This window comes from Hyaena hyaena, unplaced genomic scaffold (genome assembly GCF_003009895.1).
Source record: "Hyaena hyaena isolate Hyena2069 unplaced genomic scaffold, ASM300989v1 scaffold_1157, whole genome shotgun sequence".
NCBI lineage: Eukaryota > Metazoa > Chordata > Mammalia > Carnivora > Hyaenidae > Hyaena > Hyaena hyaena.
Window position 1 is genome coordinate 328157 of NW_024081749.1, and position 15935 is coordinate 344091.

At 37.4% G+C, this 15935-nt stretch overlaps 1 protein-coding gene across 1 annotated transcript in view; it reads right to left on the minus strand.

Moving 5' to 3' along the window:
* CYSLTR1 (cysteinyl leukotriene receptor 1) overlaps positions 1–14405 on the minus strand; it is a 45353-nt gene extending 30948 nt beyond the window's left edge. Inside the window, exon 1 of the mRNA XM_039222372.1 lies at positions 14211–14405. The gene's annotated coding sequence lies outside the window, so the exon portion shown is untranslated. The remainder of the gene's footprint in view (positions 1–14210) is intronic.
* Positions 14406–15935: the final 1530 nt, after the last annotated feature.

Genomic DNA, 15935 nt, shown 5'->3' on the forward strand with positions numbered 1-15935 from the left:
GAGGCAAACCATGAGAGACTCTTGAATGCTGAGAACAAAATGAAGGCTGATGGGGGTGGGGGACAGTGGAAGGGGGGTGATGGGCATGGGGGAGAGCACTTGTTGGGATGAGCACTGGGTGTTATACTTAAACCAACTTGACAATAAATTATTTAAGGAAAAAAAGAGTATTGAATGACATAGTTTAAAGAATTTTAGAGGTAGAACAAAACTTAGAATGCATCTAATTCAACTCTACTCTCTTTCTGACCCAGAAAGATAAAATGATTGCAAAAGTAACACACAGAATTAGTGGCAGAATCAGGATGCCTGACTCACTGTCCATTGTTATTTTTATGACACAACACTGTTAAGTTACAGATAACACAAGCTGTAGCACTAAACACTGACATAAGCCATGGATTGATCTATTTCTTGATCCTCATTTTGGTTATAATATGAAACTACTTTTTAGTGAATATTAGAAATTACATTTTCATTTTAACTTTCTTGCTTCTCTTCTATTCAGTCTATCTTTATCACTTATGTCAGATTATTCATCTTAAAGCACAGTTTTAATCATATTACTTCCCTTTCAAAGGTCTCCAGTGACTTAAGTTAAGCTCGATGCACCATTTAAGACCATAATAATATTATATCTTAACCTTATAGTGTCATTCTCCATCATTTATTATATGTATTATCATATAAATTTGAACTTATGACCAGCTTCATCCCTTATTTGGTCTCTTTTCCTTTGCTCAGGCCATTTTGTCATCTGATAGCTTTTTTTCCTCATTGCTATCAGATGTAATTCTAACCATCTTTAAAAACATCTCTTACATCATATCCTTCTTAAAAAAATTTCCTGGTCCTCTGTACTATTGTGATATGTTAGTCATATTAAAAGGATGTATTAGCTGCTTACTATATGTCATTTCTATCCTAGACCCTTTGGAAAATAAGACACAAGCACTGCCCATTAAAGGTTTACACTCCACTAGAGGGAAACATAGAGGTGCTAACAAATTAATTCACTGCACCATTACAGCTGTAGAAACAGAAGTATATAAAGGACACAGAATGGGAATATAAATGGTGCATGTATGTTAGTAAAGGCTTCATACAATAGGGCAGGTGGAGGGGAGCATTTTAGGCAGGGGTAGAAAGTAGAATGAACAAAGTCTTGGAGATAAGAAATAACCTTATATATATAGGAAAAGTAACCGTGTGATAGGGATGAAATATAAAATAAAGGTGTGTGCAGCTGTGCATATTTGGGTGCATGTATCTGTAATGTCATTGTACTATGGGGTTTGAAAGTGGAACCACAGGTTGGAAAGAAATGTAGGAACTAGATTATTAAAGGTCTTGTATACCATTCTAGAGAATTCGGGTTTATCATCTAGGGATTAGGGAGCTATGAGAGGGTGCCTAGTGAGAAAAAATACTGACATGTAAAGGAAAGCAGAAGTAGAGCAGAAAAAATAGAGGTTGGTCATCCCTGAGAGGTTTAATTTTCTTTGTAAAATAAGAAAAATTTCTCCTCCCCAGTTCACTAATGCTGAATTTAGTGACGCATTTCTAACAAATAGAATATGGAAAGGTAAAAATGGTAACTTTACAGTGGAGGAACCTGCCAGACACCACCTTAACCAAATGATCAAGGCTACCATTATCATAAATCATACTGATAACCTGGATCCCCTGAGTTTGATGAGAAGCGCACTTCACCTTTGTGGGTATTCTTCCCCAAATCCACAACCCCAGTCTAATTGTGAAAAAAACAGAGGAACCCAAATTGAAATACCCTTCTACAAAATACCTGACCAGAGTTCTTCAAGCGTGTAAGGCCATTAAAAAACAAGGAAAGAGTGAGGGACTGTCACAACTGGAGGAGACGAGGGAGATGAAACAATGACATGCAGTGTGGTATTTTGATTAGATCTTTGTACAAAAAAAGGACACTGCAGGGCAAGGGTGACAATAACACCCAGATTCATTAATTGTAAATCTAAAATTATTCCCAAATAAAAAGTTAAAAAATATGGTTGCAAAATGGAAATCCTATAAATAAAAATTGACCATAAAATACTTTAAAAAAAAAGAAATTATGTTGTCTGGTGAGAAAAAGAGGGTTTCACTCGGGTTCAGGTCTTCTGACAATTGGTAAAGGTTTGAATGGTGGCTCTGGGAAATGGAAGAGAACTATGACCAATAAGACTCTGAAGGCCCAAGAGAAATTGAATACTGTGGATTTTTAGTGGCCCCAGTCTACACAATTATGCAATTTATCCCAGTGGTGTTCAACAGCTTGCATGTAGGAGAGAAAAAATACAAATGCTTAAATTGGTATAAGATTGGGAGTAACAGAGAAGTCTTATGGAGAAACAATAGGTAAGGAAGTTGATTGAGAATATTACCAAAATAGTGGTTAACAGTGAAACTATGAAGTTTTATCAGGTTGGAAGAAAAGGGAGGGACCAAGGGACTGGAGGATTCACTGGGATTTCAGAAGTGGTGTAGTGGCAATAGGGTGTGAGAGAACTGAAATTCCAGGAGTTTGTGGTGAGAATGTGGTATAATGAAGTTTCAGATTTCAGTTGTGTGATAATAAATGAGGCTCCAAATATGGCCATGGAATGAGTAGTTAAGGTGGAATGTAAATGGATACTGTTCTAAATAAGGAAGTCAAGTAATTTAAAATCAGTTTACTAAGCTGGTTGTTTACATGGAATACGAAGTTACAAAGGCGATAGCAGGATTTAAAGTAAAGAGGAAGACCACAAGCCAAATGCTAAATTATTCAATGAATTCGGGAAAAATAACTAGGAAGTCAATAGATGGTGATATTAATAAGGAAGATTAAAAGGTGGCAGAAGGGAATGACTTTGCATTATGGTAGAGGAGTAATGATTTAAAGTGGGACCAGGAAGCCGGGAGGCATCAAACAAACTCTCTAGGTCTCACAGTAGATGAGATGTAGAAAAATAAGCAGATTACAAGTTTCACATAAGGCAATGAGGCGGTGGGAGAATTATTTGAAGCAATTTAGGATGTAGGAGAACTTATAATGAAAAGGGCACAGTGAGGAAAAAGTTTGTAGAAAGGTTAAATGTGGAAGGAAGAATTAGGAGTGAGGAAGTACAGGGACTCCTGGGTGGCTCAGTAGGTTAAGCACCGACTTCGGCTCAGGTCAGGATATCATGGTTCGTGGGTTCGAGCCCTGTGTTGGGCTCTGTGCTGACAGCTAGCTCAGAGCCTGGAGCCTGTTTCAGATTCTGTGTCTCCCTCTCTCTCTGACCCTCCCTTGCTCTCTCGCTCTCTCTCAGAAATAAATAAAACAATAAAAATTTTTAAAAAATGGAGTGAGGAAGTACAGAGTATTCTCAGGATGATAGAACCCTGGAGAGCAGCTGATGGTTCAACTACAGAATTCGATTTTGTATTTCTACCTGTTTTTACTTTTTTCTTATAGTAATTTGTATATTTACATAATGTCTATACTAAATTTTAGACTTTTTTGGGGACAAAGATCAGATCTAATTTATAATAAGTTTCTGTAGAGCCTAGGAAGTAAGATTACACTTGTTGCTCAATAAATATGTTGAATCAGACTAATTTCAGAATTGTTTTATCGAGTCGTCTTAGATGTATAGTTATTTTATTATATTACTTAATAATTTTTCTTTGTTGTAACTTTTGAAACAGGAGCAGGGAGCAGGGATTTTTTTCAGAGCATTTTACCAATACAAAAATAAATTAGTAGGTACAATTTTGTATGCAAGGTAAATTTAAGCTGCTTGTTTCTCATCCAACTAAAGTGATACACATGTCTGGGGGCACCTTGGTAGCTCATTTGGCTAAGCGTCTATCTCTTGATTTGGACTCAGGTCATGATCTTATTGTGAGTTTGAGCCCTGTGCTGTCAGTGCAGATCCTGCTTGGGATTCTCTCCCTCTCTCTCTACCTCCCCCATGCTCTCTTTCTCTCTCAAAATAAACAAATAAACATTTAAACAAAACAAAACAATATAAAAAATGATACACAAGTCTGGCAGCAGAATTATGACTTACTGTGGATAATCTGAATGTGAAGCCAGTAAATTCAACCAGATTGCAAATTCTTTGGAAACAGGGATTATATCTTCATGTTTTCTTTTCTCATTTTACTTCCTTTTATACTTCCCCAGTCTTCTTCTAGAATGGTTAGCATAGTAATTTCATACAGAGCAGGAATGTAATGAATGGATAATGAGATTCTATGCCATTCTTTTTTAAAAGCTTATTTGTTTTGAGAGAGAGAGAGAATCTGAAGCCGGCTTTGTGCTGTCAGCACAGAGTTCCATGTGGAGCTCCATCTCACAAACTGTTAGGTCATGGCTTGAGCTGAGATCAAGAGTTGGATGCTCAATGGACTAAGCCACCCAGGCACCCCTTTATGCTATTCTTTAAAAAGAAATTTATATTACTGAGCCACGTAAGTAGAATGCGTTTTTTGCTATTCCAAGAACAGGTGTCAGATTGAGTTGAAGTGATTTTAGAGATCCTGTTTCGATGAACTTTTACGTGTATAAAAACGAAACCTGTGAAAGGGAGTGGAGTGATGATGACTTGTTCAAGAGTGTATTGCTAATGACAGGGCTGGGACGAGAACCCAGGCGTTACAACCTTTAGTCCAGTTCTGTTACTACCACAATGATATCCCAATACCCACTCATCCTTTTGGTCTCCTTTCATCAATGACATTTTTTTTAGATAGCCAATTGGTTCTCTCTTTCCCTTCGATAACTTAACTCCCATGGTTTAATGTTTATTATGTTGTTTTTTTAAAAAATTTATTTCTGAGAGTGAGACGGCATGAGCAGGGGAGGGTCAGAGAGAGAGAGAGTGAGACACAGAATCGGAAACAGGCTGCAGGCTCTGAGCTAGCTGTCAGCACAAGGCCTGATGCGGGGCTCGATCATGATCTGAGCCGAAGTCGGACGCTCAACCGACTGAACCACCCAGGCGCCCCTTAACTCCCATGGTTTAAAAAGATCACTTTCATGTGGATGACTCATATCTATGTCTCAGCCACAAACTATTCACCTGAACTTTAGTCTTTTATTTTCAACTGCCTAAAAGATTGCTATTCTTGGATCTTATGTCCCCCTCCCAATTTCAACATGCTTAAATACAAATATATTATCTTCCCTCCCATATCAACTCTTCCAAAGGCCTTTTTTTTTTAAAAAAAAAATTGACATTAAACTTCTTCCAGTCACTCTGGCACAGAAGCTGGTAGTCATAGTTGATCTTCACTGACTTCACTTTTCACGTGCAAACTCAAAGTTCTGTTGATGCTTATCCTGCAACATCTCCTGGCCTTCTCCCACCAACTTGGATCAGGATCCTTAGATCAACATGCCTTGTCTACTTGAAGGTACTCAAACTATGTAGCCTTTTTCACTAGACAAAGAGGTGAACTTGGCAAATTTCTACTTATACTTCAAGATTCAAGTTGAAGTTGTTACTCTTTATAAATATTCCTTTGTGGGGCGCCTGGGTGGCGTAGTCGGTTAAGCGTCCGACTTTCGCTTGGGTCATGATCTCGCGGTTCGTGGGTTCGAGCCCCGCGTCGGGCTCTGTGCTGACTGCCAGCTCAGAGCCTGGAGCCTGTTTCAGTCTGTGACTCCCTCTCTCTCTGACCCTCCCCTGCTCATGCTGTCTCTCTCTCTCTCTCCTAGAAATAAATAAAAAATATTTTAAAAAAAATAAATGTTCCTTTGTTTGTGGTCCTATTATCTTATTTATTAGAGTGCTGTAATCATTCTTTTTGATTACATGTCTCATATCCACTTAGACAGTGAGTCTATTAATGACAGTGAGTCTTTCTCAGTCTGGCTCTCTTCCTATCCTAATTGAGCAACATTGGAAGAATAACTGTGCAGTATAGGGCGTTTTGAGTAATAAAGTACTTAATTCTTCAGGATGGGTGTCTAGAGGTGGAGGAAGAAGCAAGTTTTTTTATGTGGAAACACAGGCGCTATTGTTTTACGCAGGAATCTAGATAATGGCATAAAGTGGAAGTGAAATGTGGACTCCACTAGAAGGGCAGAGTCTATTAAAAAAGAAATCTGAGAAATATACATAGGGGACCATGACCTGTGGATGAACACTATAAATCACTGGAGAAGAAAGTAAAGGGGGTGGGGCAGAAGAAACCACATATTTAGGAAGGAACATAAGGTAAAGAGTTTAAAACCAAAAAAGCAAAGTTAGTTTAGTGGGGCTGAAAGAGAAATCAAAAGTGGTTTCGGTGAGAGACTGAGGAGATCCAAAGACCCAAGGATGTGTCTGGCTCTATAAGAATTGAATTTTTTGGGTTTATGAGTGTTTTTGAATTCAGCCAACAGGAGATACTTAAAGATTAAATCAATTTTGGAGGTAGTTTATGATTATATTAAGTTTAATGCCTCCCTCAAGACTTTCTTTACCTTTCTAGTAAATGCTAGCATGCACCGGATGGTCTGCATGTGTTGGACGACTGCCAACAGGGATAGGGTGATGAGGGCAGGGCCAAAGCAGAAGAGGAAGTGGGGGAGGTTAGGACTTAGGGCTCAGTCTTCTAAGGCAGATACTTTTGCTGAGCAGTGGCAAGATGCAGGGAGCTTAATTTTCATGAAAGTACAGCTCGGGGCCCTACTTGTATTTGGCCAACTCCGCAGTGCCATTTTTGGCTATTCTTTATATATCCTATTATTGCCTAATGGTAAAAGTTAGTTGTGCTGTTTATGCTATAAAGATAAGCTCAAGGAGGTGAGGGACAATTTTTCCCCAGCTTTATTGAGGTATAATTGACAAATAAAATTGTAATATATTTAAAGTGTATGTATACATTATGAAGGGATTCCCCCATCAACTTAATAAATGGGGACAGTTTTGTTAATCTTTTGATACAGCAGGTGTTTGTTGAATTATGCATATTAAATAAGAAAATCAGAAAATGTAAGTGTTTACTTTAATGTAAAACATTTCACAAATGTAAATTTTTATGACTCTCTTTCATACTCATACTAGGCTCAGCTCAGGTTCTACTTCCTGACACCTAAGTTGACCGCCCCATTCTGCACTATATCTTTCTTCTTTCAACTTATATTATGTTTATTGTCTTTAACAATAATATGAGAGTCAGTATTCTATTATCTTTTCTTTTAATGTGTAGGAATCTTGTCTCCCATAGGTAGATTTTGAACTCCCATAGGGTGGGAGAAAAAAGTCCAGCCTTTTTATTCTTAAGCTATGTGAACCCCAAACCTAGCGTATCACAATGTTTTGGACATAGAAAAATGTGAAATAGAGGCTCAGTCAGTTAAGGATCTGACTTCAGCTCAGGTCATGATCTTGCAGTTCCTGAGTTCAAGCCCTACATCGGGCTTTCTGCTGTTAGTGCAGAGCCTGCTTTGGATCTTCTCTCTCTCTCTCTCTCTGACCCTCCCCAACTTGTGTGTTTTCTCTCTCTCAAAAATAAATATTAAAAAAAGAAAAATGTGCAATAAATGCTTACTGAGTGAATGGTCATTAATTGAAGCAAAGTTATGCACATCTTCTATGGGGTTTTAATCTATAAACAACAAGGCTTGTATTAATTATTTCAGTGGCTTTCCTCCATGGCTATAAGTTATTTTGAGGAGGGGAGCAGAAAGACCCTCTTGTCATAGCTATAGCCTTATTATCACAATAAGTAGCTTTTTAAGTTGGCATTTCCATGGAAATTTTTAGCAGCATTCTCACTGGTATTAGAAACTACACAGGAGTCAATACTGCATTGTTGACAGTTCTAAGAAGTTTTTCCCTCTAGTAGCTTATTTATCATTAATGGGAGAACATTACATCAATAACACTGGGCAAATCTGTTGTCAGACAGCTGGATTCCAAACCCAGGATAGTGTTAAGCCCAAAAGGAACTTGGACTGTGGTATTCAGAGCTAAAGACACAGTGTGTCCCTTTACATAGTACTGTGACCAAATGTTTTATCCTGTATAATCAGAATAAAGTGATGAATAAGAAAAGACCTGAAGGAATACGCAAGTCACAAAATATCAAAGAGATATTGAGTAGTGCATGGGAGTGGTGGGAGTGCATAGTGGGAAGATAGTCTTAACTTTACTCTGGGTGATAAAATTTGTTACAGACAGCTTACATACTTTTGAACTTTTTGTAAAGAACTACCTAGAGGCCCTACTTTCTTCCAGGGATACCTGTGAAGTCTCTACCTAATTACCAGCAACTTGGAATCCCCCTAAGTTCTGAAGCCGTTGATCACAGCTGACTCTGAGGCCTGCCTCTAACTTCATGGAATTTAGATGCTTAGATCTTAGAAGTTGGATAGCTGTTCTCTAGGAGACTGTTTTTTATTAAAGGCCTAAATAAGGTCTTCAAATAATTTAAATTCTGATTAAATATAATAGGTAACCAATTTGAAATGAAAAGAAACTTTATATTTTCTGAGACCTGAACTTCGTATGAACTTTGGAATAAGTACATAAGATGTGTCAGAGAAGTCTGAGTGTTGTTATTGTTAGCTTAATTCCACTTATTTTAAATCAATGACAACACAAATACAGCCATATGTAAAAACAAAGACTGTTAATCTGAAATAGATGAGAAATTTCAGGATTCTTACATGTTAGAGATCTCAAAATTTGATACCAAATTGGATTTTTCTTTCCTTTTCAAGGAGGGAATTAAAAAAATAAAAGAAGAGAAAGCCTGAATGTTCCAGGGGACTCTAAATCTAAATATCAGCTTCTTTTCCTTTTCCATTAGCTACATTTAAGTATGATCTCAAATGTCTGGGATGTATTGATTCTTCAAACACTGTAAATATGATAATGACATTTTATTCATCAAAAGGAAAACCAGCTCAGTGTTTAAGTGCTCAAGGGTCTATGTTTACTTTTCTGTTTTGTCTCCTTCCCCCTATTTCTACCAGAGCCCCTCTCTAACTAACTTCTCCCAAACATTTAAAGATTTTTATTTCCATTTTCTCTCCTAAATCCAAAAGAAAAACTAGTAGGGCACAAAGTAAACAAGAATTACGAGAGGATGTAGTAGAATGGAATAGAATGAGAAAACAAGATAGAAGAGTTTTGCAGTGCACAACTTGTTTAAACAGTAGTCTTTTCTACCAACCTATGAATAATTATCAGTTGAAAGCAAAAATAATTATAATTAGCATCAGCACTGTAGCATGAATTAATGGACATGAGATGTCTGGATTTATCAAATAAAATTAAATGGCTTATTTTATTGCCTTTTCTGTAAGGATGAGAATGTGCCACCACCTGTTATGAGTACACCAGACTTATTAGCAGTTGTATTTCCTCAAGGCAAATCAAAAAATTGGCATTCACATTGAGGACTGCACAGCTATGGTAGAATTAATGGTGACCAGAGAGTTGGCTTCTACTGACATCTTAAAAATAAGATGCTTACTTAGAATTGCTGATTGAAGTTTCTGATGCTTACTTAGAATGAGGCCCCTGTTTAAAGATATAGTATTGGGAGCCGAAAGTAACTGGCCCTACTCAGTCCATATGCATTCTTGTTATGTGTCTTATTCTCCTAGAATGCAATTTAAACAAAATCCTTTTGATGATGGTTTGTATTTTCAAGTTCCTTTCATTTTATCATTTTAGCAGATCTGAAAAATAATTTTATAAGCTCATTATTACATTGGATGCATGAGGTAACCAAGAAATACTGATGTGCAACAATTTGCTAGAGAACACACAGCTGATAAAAAAGCACTTCTAGGATAAACTTCCAGTTATCCAGGCCTAGTTTCCTTCCCATTGAAATACTTGCAGCAGCAATGACATATCAGATAAAGGGCGAGTATCCAAAATCTATAAGGAACTCACCAAACTCCACACCCAAAAAACAAACAATCCAGTGAAGAAATGGACAGAAGATATGAACAGATACTTCTCCAAAGAGGACATCCAGATGGCCAACAGACACATGAAACGATGCCCAACGTCCCTCCTCATCAGGGAAATACGAATCAAAACCACACTGGGATACCACCTCACACCGGTCCGAGTGGTGAAAATGAACAAATCAGGAGACTCTAGATAGTGGTGAGGATGTGGAGAAACGGGCACCCTCCTACACTGTTGGTGGAAATGTAAACTGGTGCAGTTCCCCTGGAAAACAGAGTGGAGGTTCCTCAAAAAATTAACACTAGAACTCCCCAATGGCCCAGCAGTAGCACTGCTAGGAATCTACCCTCGGGATACAGGAGTGCTGATGCATAGGGGCACTTGTACCCCAATGTTCCTAGCAGCACTCTCCACAATAGCCAAAACATGGAAAGAGCCTAAGTGTCCATCAATGGACGAATGGATCAAGATGTGGTTTGTCTATACAATGGAATACTACATGGCAATGAGGAAGAATGAAATCTGGTCATGTGTAGCAACATGGATAGAACTTGAGGGTGTTATGCTGAGTGAAATAAGTCAGGCAGAGAAGGACAGATACCATATATTTGCATGTATAGGTGGATTAGGAGGAACTTAATGGAGGACCATGGGGGAGAAGAAGGAGAAAAATAGTAGGGGAGAGGGAGGGAGGAAAACCATGAGAGACTCTTGAATACTGAAAACAAACTGAGGGCTGATGGGGGTGGAGGAGAGAGAAAGGGGGGGTGTTGGGTATGGAGGAGGGCACTTGTTGGGATGAGCACTGGGTGTTACATGGAAACCAACTTGACAATAAACTATTAAAAAAATAGAAATTTTAAATAGTATAATAGTATAATAGTAGTATAATAGTATATATATATATACTATATGTATATACTATATATATATATATATACTATATATATATACTATTATATACTATATAGTAATATAATAGTATAATAAAATAATAGTATTTTAAAGATACCAATGTTAGGTTGCAGAGTTTATGACAGAGTCCGGTTTGAAAGATAACTGGAAGCCAAATATCTCTATGCTTGTTTATAGTAGAATAACTTAGTATTTATTGGGTGTTCATGGTATGTACAAGGCACTATGTTAATTATTTTTGTGGAGAGGAAGTTTAAAGGAATAAATAACTTGATAACTTTTGTCAAGATTCTTGGTATATTTTGAGAAGAATTAGATTTCTATAGCTTTTATTTCTCAGGACTCTCTTCTTTCTCTTGACTAAAATTGTATGCATTGCACAAGTTTTAGTCTTTGGTTATTTCTGAGATTTGCTTTCTCTAAGATGAGCCAATCTTATGGCCTTAGTTGTCACATGACCCAGATTCAATATTGGCCTCCACCACTTACCCATTACTCACAGTCAGGGCCATTATTTCTAACCATCCATAAGACATTGCTTCTTGGAATTTTTGCCATCTCCTCAAACTCAACAGATTAAAAACAGAAGTCATCATGTCCTATACTCCCCACTCCATCCCCAAATTACCAATTGCTATGTATAGTGTATCACCACTTCCCAGATCCCACAGGTTCAAAATTTTAGGGACAGCTCTGACTTTCTTATGCTGCCTATATCTAATCACTCACCAATTTCCACCTATTATTCCTCTTAAATGTCTCCTTGAGTTTTTCTCCATTCCATTTCCACTGGCACCAACTTTACACTATAGCTTAATTAATTTCTACTCTTTAAGTGGTTTCTCCATCTCCAGTTTTTGCAAATGTAGTCAGGCCTATGAAAGTCTACTAGATTAATCTACTAAAACTGTTTTTCCATCATATTCTCATTTATTAAAAGTTTGCTGATATGATTTCCCATTAAAAAGTGCCTGGAATTCAATGTCTAATAATCTGGTCTTACATTTCTATCCAAATTTATTTACTGTTGCACCTCAACTCATCACTTTTACCTAGCCAAATCAGGTCCTTTGGTGTACACTACAGGTACCAAATTCACTTTTGATGCAATGTATTTCTGACATAATTTCTGTGACTAGAATTAAATTGAAACTACATACATTGACTACTTACTATGTGGACAGAAAGTTTGTTTAGCATGGTCCCATATCATAGATGTTCATTTAAGCCTATCTCATTTTATCTACTCTATGAAGCATTCTCCATTCAGCAGAGCCCACTATATTTCTTCCTTAAATCCCTTTGCCATTAAAAATATAATATTGGTTTACTGTCTCATATTTTTATGTTCTGTAGGTCTTGTTTCACCACCAGCATTGTAAGTTCCCCAAAAGCAAGAACTTTATCTTAGCTTTGTGCCACATACTGTATTGAGCTTAACTGACATTTGTTTAACTGGATTACAACAGATTTAAGATATTTTAATGAGAACATAAGAAATACAAAATGGATCAGGGTAGAGGTCAAGGCAGAGCTATGTTATTTATGAGATTATGATAGTTACCTTTCATGGCATCAAATCCACAAGATTAGATATGTCCCTTAAGACTCAGTGCCATCCGTTTAATCCCTTATTATCAGTCAGTGATTTGCAAAGGCAAATTTATAATTTCCTGCACCATGGTAAAATCTTGCTTTTATCCCAATTAAGTACTTTCTAAACACATCAACAGTTTGGTTAAGAGTAAGAGAGAAAAAGTAGTAGAAAATGAAATTGATGATCCTGGACTAGGAAGACACCAAAATACTAGATTTATAGACTTGATTCAATCTGAAAACTTTCTTTAACCTATTCTGTTTGGGTTCACTGGCTCCAAGGCTGATTTATTTCATTTACAGGAATTGATTAGCTAGTGCAGTCATTTAAATATTTTGGAGACCTGGGAAACAGTATTTTAAAAAAAATTTTAAATGCTTTTTGTTTATTTCTGAGAGAGAGAGACACAGCATGAGCAGGGGAGGGTCAGAGAGAGAGGGAGACACGGAATCCGAAACAGGCTCCAGGCTCTGAGCTGTCAGCACAGAGCGCTACGCGGGACTCGAACCCACAAACCATGAGATCATGATCTGAGCTGAAGTCAGACGCTTAACCGACTGAGCCACCCAGGCACCCCGAAACAGTTTTTACTAAAGGTGTATTAAGGATGTAAATGTAGTATCTGAGGTCATTTATTTGATATGCAAACAGAGAACACCTATAGTTCTAATTGGACAATTAATAGTAAAACAACAACAGAAAATATTTTTGAATGATTGCAATAGATACGAAAACTTAAAATTATCTAGAAGCAAATTTCACTAATATATTTGAAACGCAGTACAGTCTGACGTCCAGGTTTACTTAACATATTATTTTAGAATAATCAGCGGATAAGCATGTGTCATGGCTTCTCTCTAATCTTCAAAACAATCAGATTACTGAAAGGCAGAATGGCTAAACGCAAAGTTTTTTCTTTCCTCTTTTATCTAGGAACGGAACTCACCAACTCATTTGTTTACCCTCGAAAACAGCTTCTTTGCTGTTAAATAGAATTATGCTCCTGGTCAAATATTTTCATTGAAATGTATACAGTGTTGGCTCTGTGTAAACCTGGTCTATGTCTAAGTTATTAAATAAATCATGTAATTTCCTTATATCCATTTATAGTTGTGAGAGCTTTCTATTTGCAGTCGCTAGTTAAAACCTGTTAGAAAACTTGTTAATGCTTCTGAGTCTATTTCTTTATCTGCAAAACAGAGATAGTAACACTTACCCTGTCTAAAAGGCAGGATTATGAGAGGTTCAAGTGGGATAATGAATGTGAAACTAGTTTGTGAATAAGCTAGGTCATTCTTCCCTATTTGTTTTACTTTTATCAGCAATGTGGAAACCTGTCAGCTTGACCAAACTTGAGAGTTTGTATGCATCCTCAAGACAACCCTTTATCGTTTTACTTTCTATAATGAAGGAAACTGCCACTACAGATTAGAGAAACTCCACTGAGCCCTTGAAGTAAGATTCTAAATTGTGCCTTATATTTCTAACTTAACTGCAAAGGTGCTGGAGGCTTGGGTAGTGTCCCCTCTATATTTTGCCATATAGAGCCCCAGCAGAAGCACTGAGTAACACTTGTTGATAGACTGATTGATTATCAAATCTCTGGCCAATAAGTAAAGTAGAAAGAATTCATAGTAGCAGCCTAATTTAAAGCAGGCAAGGCAGATTAGCTACGGTCAAACTCCTGGGAATTTGCTAAAATCCCCAAAAGCCAAAAACCAAAATGCTACAAAGCAGAATTTTACTACAAACTATTTTAGTCATAGCATTGAAACATCAAATTTCCTTACCTGCTACCTTGAAGATTAACAGTTTAGGATCCTTTTGCATTTATTCTCTGAAGCAAGCTCCAAGTCTTCAGTAAATCACCCCTTGGAGAGCTAACCTTCTTAGTGAGCTGCACAGTGAATCTGAATACTTTGAAGGGTCCTGAAAGCACACTCCATTCACAGGGTGCCTGTTCTTTAGGCAGGCTTCTTTGAAAAGATGGGTTGCTGCGATTTTCAAGAAGAGAGAGGGCAGGGCACATATGCTAGCCAATGTATACAGATTCTTCTTCCTCTTTCAGATTAGTCCTCAAACTGTAAAGCACGTCTAAATTTGGCTTCTCTGGTGCAAAGTGGGGGAAGGGAAAGCAGAGGGAGGGAGGAAGAATAAAAACTGGAGACTTGCAGATTGTTGTCTATATAAATGAGATTTTTATGCCTAGCACTAGCAACAGAATACCCAGGAAATCTTGTAGCTGCTCTGAGATGTGAAGCAGGAAGAAGTTATACTCTGTGAAACTTAGTTCTAATTTTCATGACTTAAGGGTGGTTTAGAGTATTTGTAGGCGGAGAAAGATAATCCTACCAGGATATGCTAATCTAACCGCCATTATGTGAAAATTGATTTTAGACAAGATAAATTTCGCCTCTCTCTCTCTCTTTCTCTCTCTCTCCCCCTTCCTCCCACCCTCCCTCCCTCCCTCTCTCTCTTTTTCTCTGTCTCCCTCACCCTCCTTGTATCTCTCTTTTTCTCTCTCTGTCTGTTTGTCTCTCTCTCTCTCTGTCTCTCCTTGATTATATTTGTGGCTCTATCCACTCTCTAAAAAGTCTTTTTCTTTGTGGTGAATTATGTTCTGGAAAATAGTTGTCTTAGTTTGAGTGTGGTTCCCCCAAATCTCCATGAAAGACATTGCTTCCACTGGATTAAAGGTAGTTTTGTTTCCATCACACCGAGAATGACCTGGAATGACTAGGCTTGCCATCAGTGGTCCTGTGTTAGGAATTTGGAAGGCAGGTAAATACTCTTAGATCTTGGTTAGGCTCTGGAGTGTTGGAAAAATAGGATGCTCTGACTGTATTCTGGAAAATAAGGTTATGGCAGTCTGCTATGCCTTGGTTGGAGCTTGGGGTGGCACCTTGATATTACGAACAAAATAGATGAGAATTACAAGGTGTGAGTTGTTTACATCAAGTATATTGAGTTACATTAAGATGGTATATATGGGGATGGGTATAACTATTTTCATTTTAACACGTTTTAAACATGGTACCATAACTAATAATTAATAATTAATTTGGTACTCAGTAAAGCATGAGCCCAGCACAGCTCTCTGCTTACTACTTGCTGTAGAAACAAAACCAATTACTCAAACTTTGAATCTGTAGGTACCTGAATGATATCACAGGAAACTTGAGACAAATGCACTAAAAATTCTGAAATCTACTTTTTGTTTCATAGAATTCGTAGTTGTGGTAGTGGATGGGGGAGCAAATTAAAGACAGAGATAACATTTGGATCGAAGACCAGACTCTTCAATCCTCCCCTGGGGAGTTTTACTAACTAATGTGACATTATAACTAGAATTTCTTAAGCTGAATTTTGATCCCCAGAGGCCTAGGAGAAAGTTAATAAGGAGGGCAGAATATGAATTATCACTTTTTCTCTAGTCTGGACTGTTACAGTCATCTTGAGCTACAGTGGAAAAGTAGTATATACTCAGGTAAGGAAGAAAAGAGAAAGGTTTTAAT